Source organism: Strix uralensis, chromosome 1 (assembly GCF_047716275.1).
Source record: "Strix uralensis isolate ZFMK-TIS-50842 chromosome 1, bStrUra1, whole genome shotgun sequence".
Classification (NCBI taxonomy): domain Eukaryota; kingdom Metazoa; phylum Chordata; class Aves; order Strigiformes; family Strigidae; genus Strix; species Strix uralensis.
In genome coordinates this window covers 57,320,731-57,334,240 of record NC_133972.1, presented here as the reverse complement: position 1 = coordinate 57,334,240, position 13,510 = coordinate 57,320,731, and the positions used below count along the sequence as shown (strand labels likewise).

At 39.9% G+C, this 13,510-nt stretch overlaps 1 long non-coding RNA gene across 1 annotated transcript in view; it reads left to right on the top strand.

The window, feature by feature from the left end:
* LOC141943182 (uncharacterized) overlaps positions 1-12,852 on the top strand; it is a 76,656-nt gene extending 63,804 nt beyond the window's left edge. Inside the window, exon 3 of the long non-coding RNA XR_012628874.1 lies at positions 12,670-12,852. This is a non-coding gene — a long non-coding RNA (uncharacterized LOC141943182). The remainder of the gene's footprint in view (positions 1-12,669) is intronic.
* The last annotated feature ends 658 nt before the right edge of the window (positions 12,853-13,510 follow it).

Genomic DNA, 13,510 nt, shown 5'->3' with positions numbered 1-13,510 from the left:
CAAGCACTTCTGGACTCAAGAGAGTGTATCTTCAAGATAATAGGCAAGTATTTTCCTTCAAATTGATAGCACATTTAAGGCAAACACCAGACTGTTAAGAGAGATGGTCTTTAGGCAACAATCACACCAGCAAGATCTCTAAGACTTCTGTAACTTTAAATGGTTCAGTAAAGCACAAAATTGAGTTTACTCAACTTTACCAGGAAAAAAATACTTTTTTTTGGTTACTTACATGAACTGTCTAGATCTACTGAGACAGTAACACAATCATTGCAGGCAAAGCAGAGAAGAGTTGATGGAGGGAGTACAGCTGTAGATCGTTTCTGCCTGAAGCTACCAAGCTCTTCCTGAAAACCTGTGTGTCCTTCAGGATCACTCTGTCATCCAGAAAGCACCATGTATGCCTTTATGTGCATGTGCATAGAAAAGGCAAAAAAGATCTTCAGCAGGCAAGCTTTCTATATTTTTAAGTCTGTTTTCTAAGGTCATTGGCTTTGGGAGGAAATGTAACAGTACGTTTTGGGGTGAATTTTTGTGTGTTACAAAATGTGTAGATGAGGGCGGGGAGAAAACTTGGACTCTAGCTGTCTGAACCATAGGAGAGGCCAGAGAAAGGGGATAGAAAGGTCAGAAGGACCTTGGGGACCTTGAACTCATTACTCTGATTACTAATTTGTGTGCGCCTTGTGGGGTACATCAAGAGGATGAGGTTGACATTTGTTTGTTTTTATCGGCACGGCTGCCTTGTGGCCTCCACTAAAATGAAGAAGTATAATCTCCATGGTGCAAAATGAAAGTCGGCAAACCTCCTGCCAAGAGGCAGACAAGGAAAAATGGTTTCTGGGCCCTCCTCTTTTGGGACATTTGCCAGGTGAAACATTTTAGGATTTCTCCACCATTTACATAGACATGTCTCTCTCCTTTTCATAATCACAGGGGTCTAGGGGGGTGTGTTTCTATATTTTTGTGTTTCTCAGCTAGTTAGGGAAATAAATTGTCATTGCTTTACATACCTTAGTTGTCCAGCTTTAGGATCTGTCTTTTAAGAGAGCATGGTAATAATCTTTGCATTTTCTCACCAGTATTGTATTGCACAATTGCAGCCAAATTTTATGGTTGTAGAAAACATTAGCAGGCCAGGCCAAGAGGCACTTTTGACTCTGATTTAATACAAAATTTTACATTGCATCCCCAGCTCTTTGCATCATTACTGTAATTATTTGGCATGTTTTATTTTTCACAGTGACTGCAGAAAGGCATTCTCGCTAGTCCAGAAGAACAGTAGTGTCTGGTACAAACAGAATATTACTCAGATCCAGGGAGGCCAGTCAGTCAACAACATGTTCATACATGATGTAGTATTATTAACTACATTTCATAAATCCTAGCTGTGCAGACTTCCAGTCTAAAACTCCTCCTTGTTGCTTGCTGATATTTTCCTATCTTTTTTTTTTTTTTTTTTTTTTGCTGGTTCACAAAGTCCCTCTTAAAACTTGGTCAATTATAGAAGAATACAGAGGGCACAACATTTAACATATTAAACAAGGACAGATTCCCTTCTTAGAGCAACCTGGAATGTCAGGGCTCAGTCAAGCTGTGTAGGCACAACTGAGAGTATCATGCTTTGGCAAGATAAAATTGCTCTGGAGCTTCAAGGCACAGAAGAGGACTACACCCTACTCTACCTTCCTTTTGGAAATTCCAGACTATTGCTTCAATGCAACTGACCTGCTCTTTGTAAGATAAGGAAACAAGTTTATTCTCCCATTCTTTCTGTCCTACACAAAGCCTTCACTAAATCCCTTTGAAAGAGTTTTCCCCTACGAAAGAAACCACAATAAAAAAGACAAGGTGAAATTTCTAAAATGGTAGCCAAAGAATATGGGTATCTGTAAGGAGCAGTCACCACCCAATTTAAGGCCATATGCAGGACATATTTCTCCTTCCTGCTCCACTCCTAGGAAAGTACAGGGGGCTGAAAGTAAAGGAAAACCTACTAAACTATCATAAGTGCAGCAAGACCATCTACTTCTCTTTAGAGCAGTATAATGGGGGATACTTCACAATTTACCTTGCATACCATTTAGAAGAGCTAGTTACAAAAAAGACTCATCAGTCATGTCATAACAAGAATGAAGAAAAAGCAAAGCTGGGACTGAGTAAGGAAGACTGGTAGAGAGTGAGGTCTACCCTCAAGTGTTGACGGGTGTACAGCTCTGATTTGTAAGTAAGCTTGAATTCTCAAGTAGCGAATAGAAACGTCACTGTAAAAAGAGATTGGGAAGAGGGTTCCAGGCATAGCAGTAATGAATCTGTAATAATGAGGACTTTGCAAGTTAGGCCCCATCGTGGACTAATCTAGGAAGATGTCTGAGCAAAAGATATTGGGGTGGGTTGACCCTTGCTGGACACCAGGTGCCCACCAAAGCTTCTGTATCACTCCCTCTCCTCAGCTGGACAGGGGAGAGAAAACATAACAAAAGGCTCATGGGTTGAAATAAGGACAGGGAGAGATCACTTAGCAATTACTGTCATGGGCAAAAGACTCAACTTGGGGAAATCCATTTAATTTATATGAATCAAAGCAGAGTAGGATAATGAGAAATAAAACCGAATCTTAAAACACCTTCCCCCCACCCCTCCCTTCTTCCTGGGCTCAACTTCACTCCCGATTTCTCTACCTTCTCCCCCCAAGCCGTGCAGGAGGATGGGGAATGGGGGTTGCAGTCAGTTCATCACACGTTGTCTCTGCCACTCCTTCCTCGTCAAGGAGAGGACTCCTCACCCTCTTCCCCTGTTCCAGCATGGGGTCCCCCCACAGGAGACAGTCCTCCACAAACTTCTCCAACATGAGTCCTTCCCATGGGCTGCGGTTCTTCATGAACTTCTCCAGCATGGGTCCCTTCCATGGGCTGCAGTCCTTCAGGAACAGACTGCTCCAGCATAGGGGGTCACAAGTCCCACCAGCAAACCTGCTCCAGCATGGGCTCCTCTCCATGGGTCCACAGGTCCTGCCAGTAGCCTGCTCCAACGTGGGTTTCCCACAGGGTCACAGCCTTCTCCAGGTATCCACCTGCTCCAGCGTGGGGTCCTCCCTGGGCTGCAGGTGGATCTCTGCTCCCCCGTTAACCTCCAAGGGCTGCAGGGGCACAGCCTGCCTCACCATGGGCTGCACCACGGACTGCAGGGGAATCTCTGCTCCAGCACCTGGAGCACCTCCTCCCCCTCCTTCCTCACTGACCTTGGTGTCTGCAGAGTTGTTGCTCTCACACATTCTCTCTCCTCTCTCTCCCAACTGCTGCTGGAGTTGCGCAGGTTTTTCCCCTCTTCTTAAATACGTTATCCCAGAGGTGCTACCACCATCGCTGATGGGCTCGGCCTTGGTCAGCAGCGAGTCCATCTTGGAGCCAGCTGGCATTGTCTCTGTTAGACAACAGAGGGGGGGCAACTTCTAGCAGTTTCTCACAGAAACCACCCCTGTGGCACCCCACTACTAAAACTTTGCTACACAAACCCAATACAGATATCAATTATATATATAGGCATGCAGAAAATAACTTAGTTTCTAAAGAAAATGTATCAACTTCTTTCTGCACTACAACATGATGTAAATCCCATACTGTAACTGGCATCTCTAGAGTATATGTTCAGCCAATGCCCAGCATGGCACTAAGAGAATCTAATTTATCATTGTTGCTATTTCGATTACAGTTATTCCACTGGGAATAAAAAACCCTGCAATTTAAACTTTTTTTCTGCTTTCCTCTTGTTTAAGATTAGTGCAAGTCATAGCTTTCAGAGAAACCATCTGGGATTTCAGACACAGAGACTTGTCAGTCCCTCTGCATGAGAAATTGAATTTCTGGTACAAATAGTGGCTTGTCTCCATTTTATATCTGGAGAACTTTATTGTTAGGAATGGAATTAAAGCATGAATTCTGAGCATTAATTTTTTATTTGTTTATTATGATACAAGGTATCTCATATGAGTCAAAGGGCTATCCTACAGAACATTGGGGAGCAGTGCAAAAATGAGAGGTTTTAAAGCCTTGAGAATAAATTATTATTTTTATTTTGATGGTTAAATTGCTAAATCAAAACTGAACACCTGTCTTAGGTCAACCCAGATTTTAATTTTAGTAAGTTTTCTTGTCAAAAAAAGATACTTCATTTCATTTGGGAAGGATGTAATTGACTTCAAATGTTCAGTGATTTTGTAGAATCTATGAAATAGTCAATATTCTGAACTATTTCATAATTTTTGGTAGATGTTATGTTTTTCTAATTCAGCCCAAATTTTAAAAAAAACTAGTTTCCTCAAAATATATTTTTTGACTCATTATGGCCCCTGAAAACTCAGACAGTTTTACCCTGTACATGTTATACAAGATTTAGTGATAATCTGGCCAATGAGTATTTTTTAAAATGCAGGTGGAATTGAACATATCATATCAGAAAACCCCTCCCCATAGACTACTAGCTTTACAAATTATTCTCAGAGTGCTGAAGTTTAGACAAAAATGATCTAACAGTTTTTTGCCTCCCCTTCTAATGGGAATTTTCTTGGTGATTAAGCAACATGAATAAATATTAAACATTAGAACTAAAAAATGTTGGCACCCAGGAGCCCCATAAACATTCAAATAAGGATTAGTTGAACTCTGAATCACTGGCTCTGTTGACATAGCTTAGGAAAAATAAAACTTCTTTCAAAATGCCAGATAATGGGGGCATATTTTGTACAACAGCACAGTTTTTCATATGGGGCTTACAAAGTTTGCTGTTGACTGTATTTATATCTAGAGCACCTTCTCAATGATTGCACCTAATCTGTGTTTCAGCCAAGGCTGAGGCTCTTGGAGTACCTGCAGAGTGGTCCAATTGTTTTCCTTCTGTCTGTTGAAAGGGGCATTTTCATGCCTATTCAGCAGGCATAGATATTTCTAAACACCTTCCATCACTAGCAGTTTTTGATACAAACCAAACACACAGAATAAAAGATTCATTAGTAAAGTTGTAAAAGTTTCATTAGCATTTCATTGACAATAATTGTGCAACCCTAAGACTGCAAGAAGGGCAAGGAAGGCAAACTTTGTAATGTTGTCAAGAGGAGCAGTATAAACTTCCTTCTTTGGTTGCTTGGGAATAAAAAACTTTAAGTGTAGTTAAGCATGTGGCGCCAAGCATGTGAAAGCTTACTAATGTGAGTAATTTCCTCAATTTATTATTTCTGTGATGTATTAAGCACCTGAAAAAATACTTCTGTATTCTCTCTCTATATATACACCAATCACACATGGAAAAACAGAATAATCAGCTCTTTTCCATGGGTGTCCTTTATTTTCACCAGTGTATGAAGAAATGCATTCTGTGATTCACCTGTTTTGGCAAATTTCCATAGTCAATAATTCCCCTTAAAAAATGTCTGTGAAAATGCCTAGTTATATTAATACCAGAGGAATGATAGCATAAGCAGTTCTGCTGTCCATAACTGTGGCTTTATCTCAGTAGGAGAAATGTAGACTCTGAAGTAGGCTTCAAAATACTAAGGACTTTATAGCAAGTCAACACCACTAAATACAAACCGTTTGTTTTGTTGCTCTCAGTGTACGTTCCAGGTAGCAACATTCTGCAATGCTTTAATTTTCCAAGTGGTCTAAGATACAAACATTACAATAGACTAGCCCTGGAGAGATAAATACATGCCTGATAATACAGCAGGGGTGAAAACAAAACACCAGATTGTGCTGACAAAAATAAAACAAAACCAAGTATTTCACTCAAAGTTTCTGCCAGAGCAGTCAGAAACTGGAAAACAAATAAAATGATCCCCAAATTCCAAATCAATATCGAAATTTGGCTGTGCTTCCTCAAAGAGAAGAGATAATCAAATCTTCCTTCTAGCTCCTTCCTTCTATCTAATAACTGCTCCAATCCAGACACATACTTGCCATTCAAGTAGACTGGACCTCATCATCAAAATTGCTCTGGTGGAGCCTGGCGTTCTCAGGTCTCCCTAACCCACCAGCCTGACCTCACACGGGGACAGGGGGCCTGAAAGAACAGTGGGCATCTCTGGTACCTACTTTATATTTATTTAATCTCTGAGGCTTTGTTTATACACCTTTCTTTCCTAGTGAGAAAAAAATCCCACCATACCATCACAATGCCATTAATTCATAGCAATGACTATACATTAGATTAGACTCATGGGTATTTCTTCTCTCTGCCATGTGAGGATCCATTTTCTGTTAAAAGCTGACACCTTCACATACTGTTCCACTTTATGGCATCAACTTTTGAACAAAACCACTCTCCCCTCCCTCATGTGTCACTGAACTATAGATTTTTTTTTTAAATATTTATCTTAAATGAAAACAAAATCAGTGAGTGGTATGCAGGCATCAGATATCTAGCTTGTTCATATGGCATGGAGGAAAGAGAATACAGTGAAATATTTACAACTGCATAAACATTTGAGATTTTAGCTATTATAAAATCTACAGCATTCAGCTGTAGATTCTTCACTCTCTTTTTATCTTCATTCTCTCAAACAACTCTTGAGCAGGCACCTTTTCAGAGGATGCTCTTGAGAAAAATATAAAGGGGGAGATGGTAAAAGGCAGAGGGCTTCTTTATATATTTTGGGGGGTTATTTTCTCACAATTCATAATCTGTGCGTAACCAGAACCTCTAATTTTCCATAACATGCATAAAGGGTGACATTGGAAAATAAAATAAGAGACAATTATAGGAAAAAATTGCCAGTGGAAGGAGTAATTGATACAGCAGAAAAGTAGGAAGGGACACTGCTGGAGGAAGAGACTTGAAGACAAGGGAAATAAGAAGAACTGGCGGCCTAACAAATAGGAAGGTTTGGAAAAATGTGTAAGTCAATCCATGGTGAAGTTGCAGGAAATTCAAGGAGTGCTTTGAACAAAATAGTCTCTTTCTGTTTGGCCTGAAAGTTTTCCTGTTAGAGTCAGGTCAATGAATATACTTTGTCTTGGGAATACATTAAGAGAAAGAGTAGAGGGCTTTCTTCCTGCCAAAGAAAGCCTAAACTATTTATACTTGACAAGAGGGAGGAAGAAAATCTTATGGAGCAAGGCATTTTGCAGGGATTTAAATGACCCTGTACGTGATTTACAGCTCTGCCACTGATCTATTGCATGACCTTAGGCAAGTCACTTCACCTTTATGCCTCGGTTAACCTGTTATACTGACATAATAACACTGAGCCTTACTGGGTTTCAAGATGATGAAACATTTTCCAAGAGCTAAATCCCCTCTGTGATGTGAAAAAAAAAAATTACCAGTGATTAATGCAACTCATTGTTCAAACTGAGTAAATGTACTTACATGTTTGAAAAAAATAATTTCAAACTTTAACGGTCTGCTTTTTCATTTATAATCTGAACTCATAACTGATGTGGACAGGTTTGATTAAAAAAAATAATGAGTGTTTCCTAATATGAGACAAGGAGTGGATATGTGAGGAACTCAGTGGTAAGGAACATGCATATAACAAATCGGAGTCCCTTTGCATTCCCTCCAGCATGCCTCTGGCTGTAGGAGCCAGAATCTAGCCCTAAATTAATAATTAGCACTTTCAGTTTAAGCTCTCCAGGAAATGTCATGAGGACAGACAGAAGTACTAGAAAATGTTAGTGGGCAGTGTAGAATGATAAGTGCCAAGAGATTTATACCCAGCATTCTTGACAAGCAAGAACAGAATATCAGGATTTAAATAACCCACTGGCAAGACCTTTCACATCAATTTGACTGTGGTGGGAGGAGAAACTCTACAGGGATGGCCTGTGTGTGTCTTCACAGGTAATAAGAAAGAGGTACCCACATCAGCATGCAGAAAGGGCTAAAACCCCTGCATTTACAAGTGTCTAAAGTTACATATAGCAGGTTATGCTTCCTCTTAGCTGTGTATGCATTCTGAATTTAGCAGAAGAAAGGGGAGGGGGCCAAAACTTTCTGATCAACAGCAAGAAAATAGATTCAGTTCAGCAACAGAATTATCACAAATGCTATATTAAAGTCTGCTTGTAAAAATCTTGTCTTCCAGTACAGTGTAGTGACATATTTTTCCTTTGAAAATACTGCTAATGTTCACAATATTTTTAGAGATGAGCCTAGTAATACATTATGGGCACTTTTTTGACAAAGCCCCAAACCAGCATACAATTTTATACACATAATTAGTCCCAAGGATGACATTTTTAGTGCAATTACCTAAATCTTGCCACTTCCTCCAACAGGTATATAATCAAATTAGATTTAAAAGCATCATACACAAATGAAAAAAAAAAAAATTCTGAACAACATAGCTTCCAAGTATCCCATAAATTATCCTAAATAAGTATGCACTAATTTTTGCAGAGTTGGCATTTCATTCCTTAGTGTTGTAACATGTTACTGAGTCAGCTGGAGAATATTTGATTTATTATTAACAACATCTATTAAACTAAAAAAGCACCTTTTTAAATTTATATGTGAATAACACTATTAAAATGCATCATCTGTTTTACTCCTTGATTTCTTAAATTCTAGACAATATGAGAAATTTCTTGAGATGAGTTTGTGACCTAAGTTTTTTGAACATTACGTCAGGATAGGAAGTAGTTGACACAGGAATTGTGAAGCCAAACATGAAAATCTGGAATGAAATACAAAATGTATTCCACCCATGCCTGGAAAAGGTTGAAATCTGAGGGACCAGAATGGCATAGAATCATATAACACCTCATTTTAACCACTACATTATATGTGTGTGTGTCTGTGTCTGTCTGTGTAGGTATAAATAGGTTAAAAATATATAATGTATGTACAGGTGAAAATATATATATACTGTGTATATGGTGTGAATACATGCTTTATATATATATATATAAAGAAATAAATGTAGATGACACCACAATTTTAAACACAATATTTGGATCAGATAAAACATACCCTTGTGTTCTACAGAAACAAAATTGAGCCTTTTTATAAAACCTGTGTACTTCATACATCAAAGAACCCATCACAGGTGGTTGTAGTCATATTAAAGGAGCCTGTATGAGAAGGGTCAGAGATTTGGGTGGGTTTTGGTTGTTCAAACACCCTCCTGGGTTAGCAGAAGTTTGCAGCCACATGTAGAGATATGTTAACAGCTATAGCGGCCCTTCTACTACAACACAGGTGTGCTTACAGGGTAGGATGCAAGTCCTGATGGGGTTCACTCCTAAGCTAGGTACTGAAGCATCCAGGCCAAATTAAGCAAAGCAGACCTGCCTTCTTGGCTGCAGTGTACCAACTTCTGGGCTTTGGGATAAACCAAATTTCTATACACACATATGCAGGCACGCATGCGCAAATGGGCAAATCATCTGTGTATCTCTGGGTGCCAGTTGTTTGAGGTGTAGTACTGTAGAGTACCGTCATCCATCAGGTTATGCCTTCCTTGTCACAAAACCTGCCAAAAGATCCACTGAAGACAACGTGGGTTTTGAATCCTGATGAGGCTGAAGCATGAAGAAGGGCTGAAACCTGTCTCAGGATATTAGGATTTACTTCTGTATGTGGTTCCTAGTAGAAATAGAGTAGAGCCGACATAGCATATAGTAGAGTCGACATAGCGCTTAGGGATATGGTGTAGTTGGGAACTGTCAATGTTGGGTTAATGGTTGGACTGAATGATCTTCAAGGTCTTTTCCAACCTAGACGATTCTGTGATTCTGTGAAATACATGCATTTTTAGTGACTCGCTGGCAGCAACAGAGGCACCTAAATGGTTAGACAGCCGCTGAGCTGGGATTTTGAGGATCAGAGTGGTGCTGAAATGGGATTTAGTTATTGGTCCTCATTTAGGTACTAAAATAACTTCAGTTAGCTGGCAAATTTGAAACTACTCCTCAGACAAAAATCTGGCTTTAATTGTGGCTGCTGAACAGTTTCAAAAATCTGGTCCTGTACAAATACACTGTAAATGTAAGCAAACACTGATCCCTTGCTGAGCTCTCAGATCTAGTGCAAACAATGCGAGCCTTCATAAAAACACACAGCTTTTCACTTATCCTATATTTTGTCTCATATTAGGTCACTAGCCAAAAAGCCTCTTGCCAGCAGTCAGTTTAACAGGGAGAAGGAAACAGTCTTATTAGTTAAGTTCATTTATGATGACAAAAGGAAAATCATGAAAACCCCAAGTTGTAAGTGGTAATTTATTCCTGATAAGTAGTAAATCAGCAGGATTTCACTGCCCACATGGGGACCTGCAGTTAAATAATTAATGATAAATAATGAGCCTCATAAATGTTCACAGTGGTTTTGAGCAACTATTTATACATGAGCTCATTCTACAAACTCTCCTGCTGCTATAATCATGATAACCTGGTGTCCTTACTGCATTACAAAAACATGATAACACCAACCATCTTTGTGGTTAAGTTTATATTGTTCGTTGCCAGGTTAAACTAATTATTCACTGCCTCCAAGGCGGTACTGGGTTAATATTTCAAACTGATGCATCTTTTGTCGTGATAAACTTAGCTCACACTGTATCATCATGCATTCCACTGATGTGGCCTTTGCCTGAGAAGAAATATGCAGAATTATTTTAAAAAGTAAGCAAAGGGAAAAGGCTGTAAACCTTTATGTTCTGGGTCAGAAACCAGTAAATAATACTAGTACTGTTAGTAAAAAAAAAGAAATATAAAAATACAGTAAAATAAATATTTTCCATGTATCAAAGGGTCTGAACACTTGCAGATTTGTATGCATCTTTTTTCATTACCACTGTTCAGCACTGGCCACCAGAAGAGTCCAAAGCCAGCTCTAACATGGTAATCTTCACATTGCTACTCCTGAGAAACCCTGAACCTCTCTAGAAAATAAATTAACTGAGAATGCCCTCAGTCCTCATTGACCCATGTTCTCATAAAGCACCCAGGATTGTGCCAATGCTTTTTTATTATTATTATTTCCTTTTCCTAGGTCCCAATCTTGTTTCTGCTGTATTCTCTAGCTATTATCTCATTTCATGAGAAGCAAGATCAGGAACTTCAATAGTTCAAATGTGTTGTGCTGTTCATCTTTCGTTTCACTTCAGAAGCATCCAGCATGATTCCACAATGACCCAAACTACTAGGGCTGAGAGTAATCATCACAGTTTTCTTTGCTTTTGGTCTATCAACATCCCCAACACACAGTCATTCTATGTGTAAAAATTATTAAATTCAGCACTGAGTTGATGTTCAGAGCCTTATGAAAATCCACCCTTTTAGCTGGACTGTCATGCTCAGAGATATTTTGCTTTTGGAATGTTTTTGAAGTATCCCCTAGCCATTAACAATCAGTCTTCAAGGTGTTCGTGCAGAAGGTAATACTGTTATGGTGCCCTGCCTGCACACATGTAAATTCAAGCTAGAAAAATTCATGGCTACTCTGCTATTTTCTATGCTGCACACTTGAAATAATTGATAAAACACAAATGAGGGGTGAGCAGAGAACTTGAGAGGAAAGGGAGGCATGTCGGTGCAGACAAAATAGAGAATGGTGATTTTTAAAAAACAGTGCGTACCAATTCACTAAGTCCTATTTTATAACAGGAAACAGAAAGAGGGAACAGAATGCACTGAACTTTTTTTTTTTTTTTAATAAAAAGCTGTAACTCAAAAAACTATACCATATCTTATGTATCGGGCCCTGCCTGAGCAGGGGAGAACAGCGCGTGAGGTGAGGAGCAGAAGATGCAGTCTCTTGCCAGGCGGGTGAGCAGGCCGGAGGGAGCTGACCAGAGCAAGGCCCGAGAGGACTCAAGCTCTTCCACAGCCGCAGCAGCAGCTGTCCCCTGGGGGATGTACGGGGCAGGGGGGCAGCAAGGCCGCCCAGGCCAGCCCAGCCCAGCCCAGCCCGTGCAGGGACACCCTCAGGGCTTGGCAGGAGATGGGGGGAGCAGCCATGCTGAGCCGGCAGCCCCTCCTCACAGCCTGCACCAGGCATCACCCGGGCGTCAACAAGCCACAACATGTTTGACTATGTGGAGTTGAAAGGCAACACACTGGGCCCGGCAGTCTCCTCCCAGCCTTTGCTGGCCTTTTGTTTGCAGGGAGGGTGGGGTACAGCCGGGCACCAGCCCCCTGCCTGTAATCATCACTCCAGCCCAGGGGCTGCAGCTCCTCAGCACCCCTGGCCCTTGGCCTCCCTGAGCTCAGACCCCCTGTCAGGAGTGCCCACAGGTCATATAAACCCAGCCAGGGGTTACAGCTCCTTCTCCACAAACAGTCCCCTGACACAGCACACTGACACTGCCCTCTTCCACAGCACATCTGCCCTATCCAGTGTCCTCTGTCTGGGTTCCAGAAAAAGTTTAATGCTGTACTTGCCTAAATCTGTAGGATTTACTGCTCGCATTTTCCTTCCCAGCTAACCAGATTGTCATTATTACAGTCTCAGGTCACACTCTCCCTGATCAGAGAGAAAACATAACATCTTTTCTTGCTCTGTATTCCTGGGAATGGTAAACATCCTTCAAGACCTCCTTGCATTGTTAGAAGGGAGACATAGGGGCTCTGGGCATGTGTTTTTGCTATGGTAAGAGAGATTAAATGTTAAACTATTTTGTTTCTTGAGGTTTGTTTGTTTTAATAACAACTTGTTTTTTTCTTTTTTTAGGTCTCATTGAATTTCATCCACCTAGGAAATAAGGACTTCAACCCAAAATGAACTCAAAACAAGGAGTCTCCTTTCATGTAATTTATGACTTGATAAGTGTGGCATTTTTTCTGAGTATTATTGGTTGGACAAATTCTGTAGGTAACTGTGTGTAGAATAAAAAAATGGAAAAAGGGAGGTTTATTATCATACTGTTACTCAAAAAAGCCCAGTTTTCCCATCTCAGCCAGCATGTAGTGATTTACCTTAGAAAAATAAAAAAAATAAAAGACAGGCATTCAAAATAAACCACATAGCAAACAAGCTATGTAACTACCACTTGACATTTGTTTCTTGACACTGCTAATTTTGCAAGAATTTCTTCCTCTGAGACAGTCTTATCTTTTAAAAAGATGACTGAATTCAGGTTGCACACCCTATCTCTATAAAACCTGACATCTGCAGTCCTGTGTTCAGAGGAGTTACTAATAAAGTCAATGGATCATAAGATGACTTTTCACACTGAAGTTGAAATATAATATAAATTCATGGTATTTATTAATGGCCCACAAGAAATTAAAAGGAAAGTAAATTTATGAAGATATATCTTCTGTGTGTAAATATGTGTGTGTATATATATATGTACATGCACACACACATATATATGTATGAACACACAGTGGTATATACATAGTTACATACATATCTGTGAACATATATATATTATTAACAAGTCTGCATTTGATTTTTTTAACTCAGAATTATTTAGAGTTAGGATTCAGTACTTTTAAACTGATAAACCACTGGGGAAAAAAGTGCTTTAGAAAGGTGGGGAATGGTCGAATAGCTTTGCACTTCTCTA